Source organism: Onychostruthus taczanowskii, unplaced genomic scaffold (genome assembly GCF_017590055.1).
Source record: "Onychostruthus taczanowskii isolate IOZ18803 unplaced genomic scaffold, ASM1759005v1 scaffold147, whole genome shotgun sequence".
Taxonomy (NCBI): Eukaryota; Metazoa; Chordata; class Aves; order Passeriformes; family Passeridae; genus Onychostruthus; species Onychostruthus taczanowskii.
In genome coordinates this window covers 52,413-70,603 of record NW_024498652.1, presented here as the reverse complement: position 1 = coordinate 70,603, position 18,191 = coordinate 52,413, and positions in this window count along the sequence as shown.

The window sequence follows — 18,191 nt, the reverse complement described above, 5'->3', positions numbered from 1 at the left end:
AATGCTGTCAGTCAACTTTACTGGTTGCCTGATAGAATCATCCCAGGGAAGATAGGACTAGAAAAGGACTCTGCCAAGGTTTACTTAATAAAGATTTTGCATCATTAGCTGCTTATTCTGAGCAATGAAAAATCATGGAGTGAGCTGATCAACAAGCTTGTTCTTGAGTATCCCTTGAGAACTCTTTGATCAACAAGGTTCTGCTTCTTAGTATGGGTGGCTTCTGTATGTCCTAGAGGAGCTGCCTATACTTCTTTACTTGGAGAGATACTTTTGCAAATTTAAATAGCCAGTTTTGGGTGTTGCAACGTCAGACACACAACTGATGTGCAAGTATTTTAGAAGGCAGTTGTACAAGTATCCTCTCCTTTCAGACTTAAAAAATAAAACCAGTCTCTCAGTTTTATTTTGTTCTTCCAGTAACTACCCTCAAAGGTTTCTAAACTATTATGAAAATCTGTCCCAACAAGGCTTCGATTGCTGTTTAATCCTCGAGAATATGCTTGAGAGCTCCCAGGGATTTTCTGAGAACTTGTCTCTTGTTTATGAGTTTAGAAACTGTAGTGCTTGGACAAGGAAGATAATCAGCCTCTGTCGCTTTTTATTTGGTGTGAATTACAGCATACAGCATATACTGCATCTGTACAAGGCATAGCTGCAGCATAGCTGTGAAGAGATGAATGAGCTGCAGGACTCCAGATAAGGACAAATAGCATACCATAGAGTGAGGGCAAACAGTGCTAAAAGCACATGTGCTTATGCTAACCTACACTTGATGAATTCAGGTTACGCTCCACAGCCCTGAGTGGTGTCATGCTCAGTATCACATCTGTCATCTCAGCTCCTGACAGCTGTGGTGCACTTCGGGGCTGCAGCAAGCAGAACCAGGATAGCAAGCACGACTTGCATTGCTCAAGAGTAAGCTTTTTGAGTTTTCTAGCAGAGATCCAACTTGTACAGTGAGACACATCAGAAAAGGGACCTATGAAAGCAGTGTGGGGCCCAAAATCAGTCCCTTGCAGTCCTGAAAAAGTGAACTGGGGAGGAATCTTGCAGTCTTGCAGGGCAGAGTTCAGTTTCTGTTACATCAGAAACTTTGCTTCCAAAACAAGAGTGTGACAGTCAGTACTAGAAAAGGATGATATTCTTTATTAATACTTAATATAGAGAAAACAGATGCAAAATTCTGAAAGAGTTTATTAGTCAATTTTGCTCATCAAAAGTGAATTCAGTATTTCAATGCATTATCCAGATGTAAATCTGTGACACGATAAAATACAGTTTATAATGTTCACAATTAATATTAATTTTATATTATTTCTTTAGAGAATTTTTTTCTGAGAGGCTAAAATTGCCTATTTGGGATTACTAATATTACCAGAATAAAGCATCTGGAGAAAGATCATGAATTAAACTCAATGTTTAGGCATGCAATTTTGTACACTTGTAATGGGGATGTAATTACTTTGATTTAGACAAACCATGAGTTGAATTTTATCTAAATGTTCTCTTTCCCCAGATGCCACAGAAAACTAGTATTGATTTGTCTTGCAGATGGATGGAAGCCATGACAGCAGCTACGACACTTTGGGAAAAATTGCATGGCACATGTAATTAAATGTGACTCAGATGTAAGATGAGAAAGCATTACAGTAACACGAAATGTTACCTTCCTAGAATATCCTTCCTTTGATGATGCATTTGGAAGGGCCAAGGCTGGCATGTTTCAGCTCACCAACAGATTGCTGTGGCTCTTAAAAATTTTAATATTCACTGCTTTGTGAGCAGCTCTGATTTTGTTCAAGTCTTAAGTCAGGCAGATGCTTGTATCATGGGCAAATATTGGGGAGATGAAAATAAAGCAAAATGCTTCAAGAAATTTTCCATTTGGTGAGGTATGTTGAACACAGAGAATGATATTTTTGTGACAGCATTGTGTAAAATATTGGTTACACTTATCTAAAATCGGAACCAAGCAATTTATTATATACTTTCTGATTTCAGCTTTATTAGTTTTGTCAGCATAAGCATTTATTTGTTTTGTGGAAAGTGCATTCAAAGGTTTTGAAAACCTGACATGTTTTGTTATCACACGGACTTTTTTAAAATCTAGGCATTTTAAAAATTTATTTTCTTTGACAGTCTACCTTTTGGATTAAAATTTTGAATGCTAGTCAGAGCAATAAGAACTCTAGAGTCTTAAAGCCTTTTATGCATTTCAACTTAACAGACTGTTTTAACTTTCAGATCAAAGGAAATGCTGTGTTTGAACATTTGACCCCATTTCTCTCTAAAATATTTTTTTGCTTTCCAAAGAAACAGATTTTTTGTCATTAGGATATAACTTGTCCTCTCAGTTGAGTGATAAATTATCATTTACTCTCTCAGTTTCTTCCTCCTTTTAATTCTTTGATAATGGTCTCCTCTTTCTTGGATTTTGGCTGTACTGTTACATGTTTGGCCTGCATTTTAGTTAAATCTGGTTCCTACCAAACTGAAATTCTTTTTCCAGTGGACTTAGTGCACTGTTGGAATTAACTGATCAAGACCCATCAGTTTTGCTTCAAATTCCATGTCAATCCACCAGGAATAAAGGCAGTCAGTTTTCCAAAAAAACACTCAGGTCACTTATATACACTGCTACACATATAGTTACAGAAGATGTAAGTTAAAAAATCTATCAGTCTGAAAACTAAGTAGATCTTACATGTCTACAAGTGTTGGTCACTAAACTTGCCTTTTTTTCAGTGGTATTATATATCTGATTCCTTCAGAAGCTTTGAAAGTCTTGGTCAGAACAAGCACCACATTTTTCTGTTGATATTTTTAACCTCACCAGCTTGTGTATCCTCTAAACTCTCATCTGTTTCATCTATTTAGGCTTAAGTGGTGTTTCACAGCTGATATTCTGCCTCCAACTTATACTGCAGTCTTTTCCTTTCTATGACTGCAGTAGCCTTTGAGACTTCATTCAGAATGTCACTGTAGTCAGGTATAAGCTATTGTATTTTATGATAAAGCTGAACCCTAATTAAACACAAAGGAGAAAACTCTTCTATCATTACTTTGATAGACTAGTGAGTAGTGACTAGTGACAGTTACTAGTTACTGTTACTAGTGACAGACTTTGAATTTATAAAATAGAATCCCGGCTTTCAGGTACTTTAGCACATTTGAAAGCAACCTTCACACATCCTCTTTAAAATTGTTATAAAATTTTGGTTGTAACAAAAGAACACTTAGAAGAAAGCATTCAGAAAATACTCAGAATTGTTTAACTTATCCAAGTGCTTATGGCATTGTCTGAAGCCATCACATTGTACATGTCAGCCATTTCAAAATATATCTGACACTCTGAGAGGTGAAAAATTATTTGCCTATAAAGAAAACTTTGTGAGTTTGTGACATTTCTCCATTTTTTTCCCATATGAGACTTTAAAAGCTTAATTCAGCATGCATCTGTATCACTCACTGAATCATGGCAATGATATTTGGTGCATAAATATTTTTTTGTTTTCTTAGAGCATGTGTGCTATGTATCCATATACTCTACAAATTTCAGTTGGTAAAAATATGGAAAAGAGCAGAAAAGGTTTTTTAAAATTTTTCTCCACCCTATGGAAAGAATACTATTTAACAATTTGGATAATATGTGGCCACTTGCTCTTCCAGTGAAGTACATACATATACCTAAGCATATTTCTATAAGTGTTGCAAAAATGTTGTCTGAGGTTAAAATATGAAAAAAAAAAAAAATTAAAAAAAAAAAAAAAAAAAAAAAAAGCGCTACCTGTTGTCACTTATTTAAATTAATGAACAGAATATCTGTGAGCTGTTATTGTAGGTTAATGTCACATGATTACCCTTCAGGTTAGATATAGAAATTCACTAGAAATTCACTTTGACAAAGTAGTCCAAGACAGCTTTAATTTTTCATTGCCAGCTTTTCGTGTTAAAATTCTCTGGATTGTTGAGGCATGCAATAGTGCCATAATAAACACTGGAATCAGTTTCTCAGTATGTACATATGCAGAATTTCAGCTGGAATCAATGGGGTTTCTTTGTCTTCAGTACAAAGTCATTTTGCTGAAAGCCAAGTTTTTCCTATTAATAATGTTTTAGTTTGTATTGTTATTATGCCTGATTAGCCAACCAAGTCTCAGTGGTCTCTGGACCTAGTGGCAGATGAGACGGCTATTTAAATAACCTCTTTCTATTTGTGACTGTAGTTTTGGAGACAGAGAAGAAAACAGTGAGTACAGTTACATGCTGTAAGTGTCCACATTTGTTTGGGTGTAAGAGATGTGCCTACTGTATTTACAGCTGCCAGTACCTGCCATAAAGTACAGCTGCAAATAAACAGTCTCTGTAAACAGGACCAGCAGGCTCAGACCGTTTTAAAGATCTCATTTGTAAGAAAAACTACCTGAAATAATTAACACAGTAAAAGTGCCTTTAGTTTTCTTTGCTAATCACATGATAGTAATAAAAAATGCATACATACTCTGTATGTATAGCATAACTAGTATTCTGGCACACTGCATTTCTTATGAACCTGTTGTTTTATCCCTATTTCTAGTTGTGCTGTTTTGTGGGAATCAAAAATCTTTCAAGGTTTTTTCTGGCTTCTGGGATTCATTAAAACACTTTATCTCTTTCTTTTAGACTATAAAAAGGAGAAAGAATCGCCTTTGAGCTTTACATTCAGGGTTGGACACCTGCAAAGATTTTTGCTTCAAACAAATAAAGTCACTTTGGCTAATGGTAAGGACCAATGACCAACAAAGCCGTTTGTGCAGCAATCATTATGGCAGAAAATTCCCTAGTTATTTTCAGACACTGTGTGTGCATTTCAGTCACAATGTATATAAATGCATATATATATGTATGTGTAGAAGCATTTTGATAGATGATGATAGATAGATAGACAGATAAGATAGATAGATAGATAGATAGATAGATAGATAGGATAGATGATAGATAGATAGATAGATAAATAGATAGATAGATAGATAGATAGATAGATAGATAGATAGATAGATAGATAGATAGATGATAGATAGATAGATAGACAGATAGATGATAGATAGATAGACAGACAGACAGACAGCTGTGTAAACTTTAAATGGCTGGAATAACAAACTTAATTGCAAGGTTTTCTCTTTGTTCCCAATAATATATTTATCCCTGCACTTGTTTGACAAAATAGTTAAGGTGGGACCTTAACTATTTTAACATCGGTGTCTATAGTCATTTCAGAAGCTCTAAATTATGTCTGTCCTCCAACAGCCTCTTCAGAGCAATGCAGCTCTCCTAGAAGTCCTGCACCATATGTGGCAGCCTTGCAGATGTGTCTGAATACAATCTCTGTACTGGCACTGCAATACTTGCTCCTGGCAACTGTGTTTTACCCCTGGAGTCTGATCTTTTCCACAAACCTAGAGGTCCAATAGTGCATACACATTAAGGAGTTTTTTGCCATTCACATGGAAAGTAGTTAATTTAGTTGCTTGATATATATACTTATGCTGATTTTAAAAACTTATCTGAACCTGTATTGCTCCATGAGAAAGCTGTTTCTAAGAAAATAGTGACAGATGAGAAAATCATTTTATTTACCCCTTTGTTGGCATGCTTAACTTGACTTTCAGTCTCTGTTGTGAGTTTAAAGTACATCCAATCATGCCATTGCATTTACATTCCCTCAAGAAGTTCCCAGGATGCCATTGTACCATCTTAGCTTTCATTGCTTCCAAGAAAAGGCAGGAAAATTGGGAAAATAGTTTAGGTGCTTCTGCAGAACCACACTGTGACCAATGCATGTCTGTGCAGAGCACAACCCTTCTCCCTTCTCATCCTGTGCCAGGCCATCTAGAGAAGTAACTGTAGAATGCTGCTCCTGATTTGATTTGGTGGTTTGACATGGGGGGAAGATGGGGGTCCTGTATGAGCACACATGATCCCTGGCTTCCTTCCACAGTTCTGCTGGCAGCTGCCTGCTGCCCCCCAGAGCAGCGGCGTGCTGTGTGTCACTCACACAGAGCGAGGAAGGAGGAGGAAGGCACAGCATGACTGAATTCCCTCCTTGGGCAATGGGTGGAGTGTTTCCCTACACACAGCACCTTCAACAGTGTACAGCACTGTCACAACCCCACAGGGAGCTCCATCAGACCCAGCACTATAGCAGCTGTCTTCATTTATTTACAGTTGTATGTATTTATTTACAACTTCTGTTTCTGTGGCTGCTTTCGGATTTTTTTCCATGGGTAGGCTCACTTTTTTCTTCCAAGAGCCTCCCCTTTTATTTTTTTTCCTTTTCTCTTCACTAAGATAAAGTAAGTAGTTGTGTCAACTTCTGTCTTATGCTTCTTTGAACACCAAGTCATTGTGGATGCTGCTTCTTGTGCTCCAATTTTAGCAAGGCGCAGGCAAAGGGCGTTCATCTGGCATCTCTTGGCAGGTACTTTGGAACTCCTCAGCTACAGCCAGAGATCTAGCTCAGGGTGTTTTATAGCCAGAAATACCCCTCATTCTGAGTCGCATTTGCTAACACAGCTCAAAAAAATCACCCTTAAATAGAGTCCGTGTTATTGCTCAAGACAGTAAAACTGTATTTACTATAACTGCTGTTTGAATAAGCTTGATCATAGCTTGAGGGTCTAGCTTGGGACTAAAATAAATAGTCTGTGCAGCAGGTTCCCATGGTCTGCTGCACAATCATGTACAAAAAGCAAAATTGCTTTGATGAGAGTTGGTGAATATCTTATGTTTAGATATACTGTTTTTAACAATTTTAAAGTATTACTAACACTGCTAAGCTGTATTTAGAAGGTACTTACAAGGTGTTCAGGCCAATGCCAGTGGGAATAAATTGGATTACACCATCCTGAAGCTGAGTCCGGAGCTGCATCTTTTTGTTTGGCAGCACCAGTTCAGCATTCAGAACTGTAGCTGGCCTTGGTACTGGGTGGCAAGAGTGCCTAGGAAAGTGTTTGATGCTACTAAAATAAGTAATAACTCAAAAAACTTATACATAAAGCAGTAAGATGGGAGCTGGAATAAACTTCATTAGGCAGGAGAAAAGAGGGTTGGACTTGAGGTTTCTGGTATCAGTTACATGTGTAAAGTGCAATTATTACATGACACGAAATTGTGATCAAAAGTACCTTTTTTTAAGAGATTAAATAGGTCATTGTTATTCTCAGAATTACTAATGTGACTTTTTATTAAAAAACATAGGGAACTAATTTCCAAAATAGTACTTTCATAATAATAAGATAACAAAAAAGTATAGTATGTGCTGCAGCAAGCCTTCCTTTACTCACTAAGCATAGTTTACAGGATAAAATTGAAGACCAGTAAATTCCTCAAAAGCAATGACACACTCCAGTATCAGATGTTCAGATTCTGCCTGGAACAGTGTTGTTGCTGTTCAGCCTCAGGATATCATAACCAAAGACACTGGAAGGAAACAGATGAACTCCCACTTGGGATGGGAGCCAAGCTGAATGTTATTCTAAAAAAGTACTTGTGTCAGGATATCTGGGGAAAATTTTCACCCACCCTTCCTTTCTGGTACGTATCATTACAAACATACAGGGTTTTCGACTGTCTAGAGCTCAAGAACAGTGAAAATAATATTGAATGTCTATGGGTAAGGATCAGGGTAAAAATCAGTGAAACAAAGCACACTTCCTGGTGGGAGACCACCCAGCCAGGATGAAAAGGCATTAAAGTATTCTATCAGTGGCAGGATGAATCTGATGCTTCATGATCACTAGCTCTTAGTCTTGCAGGAGATTTTAACTCCCCAGATGTCTGCTGGAAACTGAGCACAGCAGAGAGGACACAGACTAGGAGGCTCCTGTGACATATGAAAGAAAACTTTTTGACACAGATGGTAAATAAGCCTACTGGGGGAAGTGTCCTGCTAGATCTGTGTGTGAACAGAGAATGGCTGGTGGAGTGATGTGGTGTTCACAGACCATTTGTGGTATAGTGAGCATGAAATCATAGAGTTTCCAATTGATGGTGAAGTACGGAAGGGGGTAAACAAAATCTCTGCCTTGGTCTTTCAGAGGCCAGACTTTGGCCTGTTCAGGACACTCATTAAGAGAGTTCTTTGGGAAACAACCCTTTATAACAAAGGGTTACAGGAATGTTCAACACGCTTTTGGAAGGAAATCTTAAAGGTGCAGGAGCGGGCTGCTCCCTATGTCAAAAGACAAGCTGGCAGGAAAGAACACCAACCTGGCAAAAGAGAGAGCTTTTGCTGGAATTCTGAGAAAAAAAGTGTTTGTGACCTTCGGAGGACAGGGCAGAAAACTCAGAAAGAGTATGAGAATGTCATTAGGTCACATGGAGAGAAAACTAGAATGACAAAAGCTCAGCTAGAACTCAACCTGGCCAGTCATTTTGGTAAAAGATAACAAAAGGTATTTTTATAAAATAACAACACAATGATAGACAAGGAAAATATCCATTCTTTATTGAATATGGGAGTAAACTTTGTCATCAAAGACAAGGAAAAGGCTGAGACACTTCAATGCCTTCTTTAACCTTAGTCTTAGACAAAAAGCTGTTATCCTTTGTGCAGCCCATCCCCTGGGCTGGTAGATAAGGTGGGGGAGCAGAGTAAAAACCCTGCAATCCAAGAGGAAGTAGTTAGTGACCTGCTGCACCACTTAAACACTCAGAAGTTCCTTGGGACAGATGCGATCTGCTTGAGAATACTTGAGAAACTATCAAAAGAGCTCACCAAGCCACTCTCCATCATCTCTTATCTGTCTTGATTAACGGTGAGGTTACCCAGTGTCACACCCACCTATAAGAGGCATGAGAAGGAGGATCTGTGGAACAAGAGGCCTGCCAGCCTGATTTCAGTGGCAGGGAAGGTTATAGAACATATTATCATGAGTGCTGTCACACAGCATGTACAGTACAACCAACTGACCTGGCCCAGACAGCATGGGTTTAGAAAAGGCAGGTTCTGCCTGAGCAGCCTGGTCCCCTTTTATGACCAGGTGAGACCCACTTGGTGGATAAGGGGAAGTCTGTGACTACATCTACATGGACTTCAGTAAAGACTTTGATACTGTCTGCCAAAGTCTTCTCCTGGAAAACGTTCAGCTTCAACAAGGCCCAGTGCCTAGTCCTGCATTTGGGTCACAACAATCCCATGGAGTGCTGCAGGTTGGAGGAGGAGTGGCTGGAAAACTGCCCAGTGGAAAAGGACCTGGGGGTGCTGGTGAGCCCAAGCCTCCACACAAGCCTGCGGTGGCTGAACACAAGTCTGCAGTATGCCCAGGTCGACACAAGTGCCCGTGGCATCTTGGCTTGGATCAGCAACAGTGAGAAAAGCAGGACCAGGGCAGTGACTGTCACCCCGTACTTGGCACTGATGAGGTCACACCTCAAGTGCTGTGTCGAGTTCTGTGCCTGTCACAACCAGAGAGACTTTGAGGTGCTGGAGCGAGTCCAGAGAAGGGCAACGGAGCTGGGGAAGGGTCTGGAGCACAAGTCCTGTGGGAAGCAGCTGAGGGAGTTGGGGGTGCTTAGCCTGGAAAAAAGGAGGCTCAGGGATACCTTACCACACTCTACAACTGCCCAAAAGGAGGCTGTAGCCAGGTGGGGGTTGGCCTCTTCTTCCAGGCAAACTGTGACAACACAAGAGAAAATGGCCTGAAGCTGCACCAGGAGAGATTCAGGCTGGACATCAGGAAAAAATTGTTCAGTGAAAGAGTGGTCATGCATTGGAACAGACTGCCCAGGGCAGTGGTGGAATCACCATCCCTGGAAGTGTTCAAAGAATGTCTGGCTGTGGCATACAGTGCTATGGTTTTTTGCATGCTGGTGTTCAGTCAAAAGTTGGACTTGGTCTCGGAGTTCTTTTCCAACCTTAATGATTCTATGATTTAATGATTTTGATTTAATGATTCACCATGTTTCTTTCTTCTGCTTTTCCTGCTGAAAATCTACAAGGTTTTGCAAGGATGCCTTAGAAAGTCACATAGAGGCAGACATCAATTTATGGAGACGGAAGTATGTCAAGTTATTTGAAGCAAAAGTAGTGGAAACAGAAAGCCCATGTTGACTGAAATGTCCCAGTAGTGAGAAAGTCAGAATCTCCAGGAAACTTTTTGAAAACCGTGAAGGGTCATTAGTGTAAAAACAGACAGCTTGTCCTGTTAGTTTGGAACTCTAACATTTTGATGACACAGCTGTGAAAAACTATGGCCACCAACTGTTGTAGTGCTTAAAATAATTCTTACAGGGACATATGTACCATCCAGCAAAAGCCTTTTGTAAATACACTTTAAATCAGTTTGCTTAATGGAATAAGCCACAGCTGTGAAGTGCATAAATGCATCAGATACAATAAGCATTGTTTCTACAATATTTTATTTTTTTTAATGTAATTCTGGCTGTTTATATGTATCAGCAAATGGTTTTAAGAACACACTTTTTCTCCAGAGTAACGTCATACTGCACAGCCCCCAGGGAACCCTTGGCATGGTTCTCTGTACCATTGAAGAGGGGATACAGAGTATTTGTGCTGTTTTCTGTATGCCTCCCACCTAAATATTAACTGGAATAAACACTAGCAAAAAATTCTCACTCTTCTCTGTGTTTATAGCATCAGCATGAAAACTATAAAGAAGGACAACAAAAGTTTTATAGGTCTTGAATAATGGCATGAGAGAACGTTAAAAAAAGGTGTGTCATGCACAGGGAGGGGAGTGTTTGGGGAAGTCAGATCTGGGGTATTTAGGTGATAGTTTGTAAAATGTGTTTAAAGTAGTAGTACAAATGAAATAGGAAAAATTCTTAGACCTAACAAGGAAGAAAAAGCAATACAAATTTGGACTTAAGTATTCAAGCAAAACAATCGAGCAACAAAGAGGATTGGAAAAGGGGAGGATATACTGAATTAGAAATTCTATGGAAAAAAATATCTGTTGAGATCTCCTGCTAGCTGTGTTGTAGAAAATCTAATGTGACCAAAGGGATGTTTTCTGGCTCTGTTTCCTGTGAAGCATATCCTTCTGCTTCCTCCGCAACTACAGAAAAAGCTTGTCTGCTATGGGACTGCTGCAGTGATATTACTGTGGAAAGAGTGTAGGAGTCTCTTTGTCTATTTATACTCATTTTATGCATGCAGATTAGAAGAGGTGGTTTGGTATAGCTAACTGCTTCAAGTTATAAGTAAGTCAAGCACTAAGCTACATCTTTAGGCTCCTTGAAAAAATGGGATGAGAAGAAAGAAAATTATTCTTGAAGAAGCCCCAATCATCTGTTCTTACTAAACTGTGAAATTAAGACTATACATTTCATGACTTATCAACACTGTTTGGCAAGAAAAAAGAAAGAACTTAATTACTAGATTAGCAGCATAATAATAATCCTTATATGTACACATTTTCATAAAATGTTGCAGTAGATTTTATTATTCCCTGCATCCACTTTGCTCCTTTTGCAATTGAAATGGTTGTAGGTATGATCTGGTACTATGTCGAAAATCACCTTATCAGTATTAGTGGCTTGGCAGAGAATAATTTATGGAATATTAAGCAGTTGTTTGCTCAATCTCTGTGTTTATAATAGCCTGGAAATCTATCAGAACCTGTCCATTGCTGAAAAATGGAAGTCATTGATAGGATGTGAAAAAGTATGATGACAGAAAAGACTGGGCCTCCTAAAGTAGTTTACCTAGATCAAATGTATAGTATCTGTGTACTGAAATTACCAGGCAGTGGTAATTTCAATCAGTGGTAACTGTAAAAGGAAATTTTTTCTCCTGCTTCAAAATAGGAAAGCCACACCTCCTCCATACTTCTTTCAGTAACTTTTCCAGGAGCAACTTCTACACTAACTTTAGCACAGTGGGTGGTTCTGTTCAAGTGAACCATTTAGTGTGTTACCACTTGTTTTCAACAGAGTGAATCATATTCCTGTAAAGCTTGACTAACTTACTATCAAAATATTAGCTGGATATGACTCCATACTGTATAAGCAGCTTACTCCTGTATCTGCCTAGAGCAGCAGTATAATGAAAGTACTGATGGGAAGAGTTCTGTTTCACACAGCATTGTGCTAAGCTAATACAATGACACAGAAACTTGCTAAGACACTGTAAGGTATTAAAATGTGAATATTTAATATTGATATACTGAATATATGAATGTTAATCTTGCCCATTGTAGTTCCTAGGTACTGCCTTGGGGCGTTAGGAAATAGGGTTATTCTGATTAATCCAAGACTTGTAGCACATGAGCACATGTGCATTGTCCTGATAAGGTTAAAAATTATGCTTTACCATGTAAACATATTAGGAGTCTAAACTATTGTGAATTACACATGACTTTGAGGCTTTGACAAAAACTTACTGACTTTTCTAATTGTTTGAATAATAATTCTTTCTTTATTTTCTCCATTGGAATTTATTAGCAATTTCTAGAACACTTTAAAGTCTGTAAATCTAAGTTATTAATGGCTTTGCACTACTTGTAGACAGAAGAGCCTGAGCTTTCTTCTTTACCTTAACAAAAACTGAAAGAGCATAGCTTTAGATTAAATGTTAGAAAGAAATTCTTAACTTTGAGGGGAGTGAAACACTGGAACTGGCTGCCCAGAAAGGTGGTGGATTCCCATCCCTGTAATTATTGCAAATCAGACTGGATGAGGCTTTGAAGGTCTAGAGGAAGGTGTCTGTGCCCATGGTGCAGGGCTTGGAACTAGATGATACTTAAGGTCCATTCTCAGCCAAACCATCCCATTATTCGATGATTCTATGAAAATAACCCAGCAAGAGCTCCCCCTATCACAGGACAGTTCTGACCCATGATCCTGGTGCATGCTTAGCCATCATTTATCAGACAAAAACCAGAAGGTCTGAAAAGGTGTGAAGAAAGAAACCAGTTCTAGATATCTAGCCTTTGTCTAATAGGTGCTGCAGAACAGCCTCATAACTTTTCTTCATTAAATATTCTGAAAGGATTTTTCTGAAAGGATAAAAAGAATTAAGGGAATATTTAATGAATTTCTGAACATGACTGAAAAGTGGTACATGGAACAAAAAGCTTTCCTATAAAATTTGGCAAAAAAGTATTTGCAAATTTGGGACTGAGATTAGCACTGACACCCACTATAGCTGTGTATTTCCCACAGGAGTAAAACTTCATATTTTTCAAGTTTCCAAGGCAGCTTTTAATAGAGGATCTCTGCCTCTATTCAGCTGCTCAGGATTTCTGGTTATTTTCTTGAGAAGCTATTCTGTGTGAGCTGCAAAATGTTCAAGATGAAGTTAGCTGCAGTGTTGAGCTAGGAAATTGCAAATGCCATATGGAAATTATATTCATATTATCATGAAATACATAGTATTAATAATTAAATGCAGAGATGTCATGAAATTGGCATGTGAATAGATACATAAAACAGATACATACAGGCAGATCAGTTTTATACAAAGTGAGTTCAGTATGCATATAATTAACATAAGTGAAAAAGAGCTTGTGTTGCAATTAATATAGACACCAACTACTGAAGATGTTGCATAAATGCAGGTCTTGTTAGTTTAATACTCTACCAGGCATAAGGAATACCAAGTCTGATTAACCTCTGGGTACCACTAGGGGAAAAACAGTTAAATAGTAATAATGATTTACAGATATATAAAAACATATTTACATTGATGGAAGGCTTAGAAAACATTGAAGAGAAATTAGCAAAAATAAGGTGATCAGCTGGAGTACTCTGAGCCCAGAAAAGGCAAACTGAATTTCAGCAAGTTCAAAGGAAGGTCAAAGGTGACAAATATACATATAAAGAATATGCTGAAATTGGCAACCGAAGAAATATCTTTGTCAGTAAAGAAGAGCACACCCATGGCTTTAAAAGCTAAAAGTATATAATGAAGAATATTTGGTAAAAAATAATGGGCATTTACTCTGGATTTCAAAGAATAGGAGTGAAATGGCATTGTGATACTGTGTTGGTAAAGGGGATTGAATGTTAATTGAGAAAATTTACTAACTTGGAAATTAATTAATGCATATATAAGCAGATTTAGCAAATACACTGAAAAGAGAGAACCATCATAAATTATTGCAAATAAGCGCCAACCTTGGGAAAGTTTTACATCTACTCATGCCATTTTGTGAAATACTAAATGCATTTAAAAGAAAAAGAAGGTACGTATACCCTTGATGGTTTTTTTTAAAGATTTGTAACTTAACATTTTATTTCTGTATAACAAAGTTCAGAAAGATAAGTCCTTCATAGAAGACATGTCCTAGTGACAGATTTCTAGGAAATCTGTAACGGAAATCAAGCAGGTATTCTTCAGAAATGTGTCTCATTTATTCCCAAAATTTTTAAGAGAAACTTCTCAGCTTGATGAGTCACAGGTCATAGTCAATCCCTGTGGAAATACCGTGGGGCCTAAGGCAGTCCTAGTAGAATCCTCTGAAGAAGACCGGGATAAATTTAGGAATAAATTTAGGACATATCATTAGGTGCCTGTCTTGGGAAAAGTGATGGTGTAATTGAGGGATGCATATCCTCCCTCAGAATCAAAGGACATGGCAATGACATGAAGATACAAGCCAGCAGGAGCCGTCACAGATGTCGTTTTGAAGGCTTGGAAGACAGCAATAAGTGATTGGTGCCTGTGAATGCATAAAATCAGAATTGAGAGGAAGGGCAAGACACACAGCAAAAGGAAGAAGTGATACTGAAGTTTTCAGAAAAGTCTGCTCAGAGGTCATATGCCTTCAAGAACTGAACATTGGAACATCTATAGACAATAGACACCTGGTCCTGTATTTAAAATGAGAGATCCAAAATGCTCAGATTTGATTGAATAGAAACCTGGCCTTAAATGTGGTTTTAAAAGTAATATAGACATGAAAATTTGAAGACTTTAAATTTTTTTTAATCAAACTTGTGCTGAATTTATTATAAATATTGAAAGATAGAGTCTGAAATGTTTTGTTTTAAAATAAAATATTTATATTTTTTTAAATGAAAACTCCTACTTTATTCCAAAACTACATGTAATTCCAAAGATAAAAGGAAAAAAAAAAAAAAAAGGAAACAAAGTTAAGGATGTGGTAATAGTAACAAAACATTTTGGAATATTACTTATCAGTTTAATCACTGGGATTTAATGCTCATTCTTAGATATATAAATTGGAAAGAGATATAGTTTCAGCTTAATTTCAGGAGAGAAGATTTTAAGCTATGCTGCATTTCATTCCAACTGAGAGAGGCTAAGAACACATTCATATATCTTGATAAAATAACTAAAAAATCAATGTTTAGTCCCATGTTATTCCTAATTTCAAAAGGGTGATTGGCAATCAAATTCACTGTCTTAACAGCAGTTGTTAAAACCTTTTGCAAAATTCAATAGATGTTCTCTTTGGTGACATATCTACATATATACATATCTACATAGATACATATATGTGTGTGTATATGTGTATATATATACATATATATTTATATCTATGTATATATATATACATGTATCAACCATAAGTATACCATGTCTTTTCAGAGATTTTTTCTGATATACTGCAGGGAAGGTACAGAGATACTCCGAAGTCATTAAATGAACAGAACAGCACACCCACGTGTTGTACACTGAAGTGGCAGTCAGCTCTGGCTGAGCCTGAGTGGGAGACAGAGCACAGGCAAGTGGTTTCCTGCAGCCTGACATTTCCCCCAGTCACAGAGTCATAGAGTAGTTTGGGTTGGAAGGGACCTTTAAAGGCCATCTAGCCCAACCCCCTGTCCACTCCTACAAGAAGTAGAAATATCTTCAAATAGATGTGATTGCTCAGAGTCCTATCCAACCTGACTTTGAATGCCAGACTGCCTCTGCAATCATGTTGTTACTTCCTTGTCAGCTCTTATTTCTGCCATGATTCAGTGTTTCACTGAGAAAGCTGTTAGCACAGATACAGCTGTGTTTTCTTTGATGCCCTAGGATTTTGGCTTCTATATTTTTCAAATACTGTACTGCATTAGTGTATAATTCCAAACTCTATGTCATTCTCTACCTGTTTTCACATTTTGGTCAGAAAAAACTATCCCTCTAGTCCTGGAATCCAATGACACTTTACTGCCTCAGGCTCCAAAAAGTATAATCAAAAGTGAGTTGGGAGGGGAGCAAACTGGGAGTATATGATTTCATTACCTGAAGCTGTAATTTGCCTATTAACCCCTGGTATGTAAATGGACCAAATCTATAATTGTCTGAAAAACTCATGACCCTCTTGGGGGCTTCTGACTGCCCAAGGTGTATCTGTTGAAGGCCTTTAATGAATACCTGCTTTTATTCTCTTAATTTTGTCTAGCCTCTGTCCCAGGTAGCCTCTCCAAGGCATCAACTCCAGTAATGTCAGTTTCATTATCAGTAGATCTTAGTAGCAGACAAAAGGTAAGTTCTGTCATCTTAAAGCTGAATGTTGTGAAGGATACAATCCAAAACTCCTACCCTTATACCGGAAATATTTTCCTTATATATTATATCTAAAATTGTTATCATTGCCTTATGCTATTTAACTCACATGGAGAGCTCAGTGATGTTTCTTCTTCCATAAAAAAGTAGCCTGAATACCCTCAGACCTCTGAAGGAAACTCTGCTGCTCTGAGTTTTGCAGACCTTAAACTATTTTTGATGGAAAACTGAAATTGGTTAGAATGAATATAAAGATGCATAAAATGTTTTTCACTCCTGACACATTTTATTCTCATTTGCATCCTTCATTGCCCTCCATGTACTTCATTTATAAGGATCAGTTCAGTACAAGTTATTTTCTCAGGTAAACATTCTCATTAAGTTATTTTTAGTGTGGGTTTTTATTTGTTTTGTTTTGTTTTTTTAATTTTTATTTGCTTTTCATTTTGGTGCAGATGACTTTATCTAGAAGACATCCTCATGAGTGTGGCAATTCCTTCATGCCATCTTCCTCATCCACTTTACTGAACCTTTTCCTGCTGTCACAGTGGCAATCTGAAAGACAGGAAACTCCACCCCGCTAGTTTTCAGCTGTGGATAAATGGTGTATGTGTGTTTGTTCCCTGCTTTGTTCATTTCAGTCCTGAACACTGGCTGAGCTATGTGCAGCTGTTCTCTCTAGGACTCACCTCTGGGGTAATTGCTCCACACTTGAAATTTAACCTCACACATCTACTGCTGTAAGGCTTATTTTGGACTCAGAGATTTTATGGTTATGATTGCTATGGATATTTTCTTTAACTTCAACAGGTATCAATTAATATTGTGTTTCCGACTTCTATAGATCTGTATTGAGTTGCCACAACCACAGAGTTGGCCTAAAATTTCTTTGGCTTGGGTACATGCTCCTCTGAGAATTCCTTAATTAACACCAAATTTTTCATCAATCCTTTTTCACCACTCCTTCTAATTGCTATTTCTATGGTACATGCAGAGAAGGGAAATATCTTTGAATCATATGTCGTTCTGAATGATCGCTGGTGTATGTCTGCCTTTTCACTGGCATTACAGATGAAGAAAGAAGCTTGGTCTTTCCAAATATGTTTAATTTTTCATTGAAACTGGAGTTTCCATGTATTTATTTTTATTCTCACTTTTCAGTAGCCAAATTCTCCCCCTCAAGTTAAATATTATAACATTATTCAATGAAGACAATATAAATGATGGTCTAAATAAAAATTAAGAGCAAAAAAGGACTGATCTATTTCTTTTACTTCATTACACCTTCATGTTTTAATGTTTTTAACATTTTGAAATCTGCCAAACAAAAGTAATTTTTACCATTCTCTTCTTGGATATTTTGTGTTAAAATGTTTAACTAACAGCTGCTCAGTCACTAAGTTTTTTGTTTGGAGATCCAGTTCTGTAGTTTGCTATTTACATTGTCTATGTTTATTAAATAATCCCCAAAAAATTTCTGTAAGCAAATATTACTTCCGCTCCTGCAGATAAAATATGTTATCACTGAAGAGCTAACATCTCACACATTCACTCTTTCTGTCCTGAATAAATGTCCCATTAATTACACTAATGAGTTTTCTATCATTGGTCTTGGTTCATATGATCTATTCAGTCATAAACAACAGTTTATTCTCACTTCTGTCCTGTACAAGTCAATTTCTTGTGTAAGATGGAAGTGCAGTGAGATGAATACATGTGCTTAAAA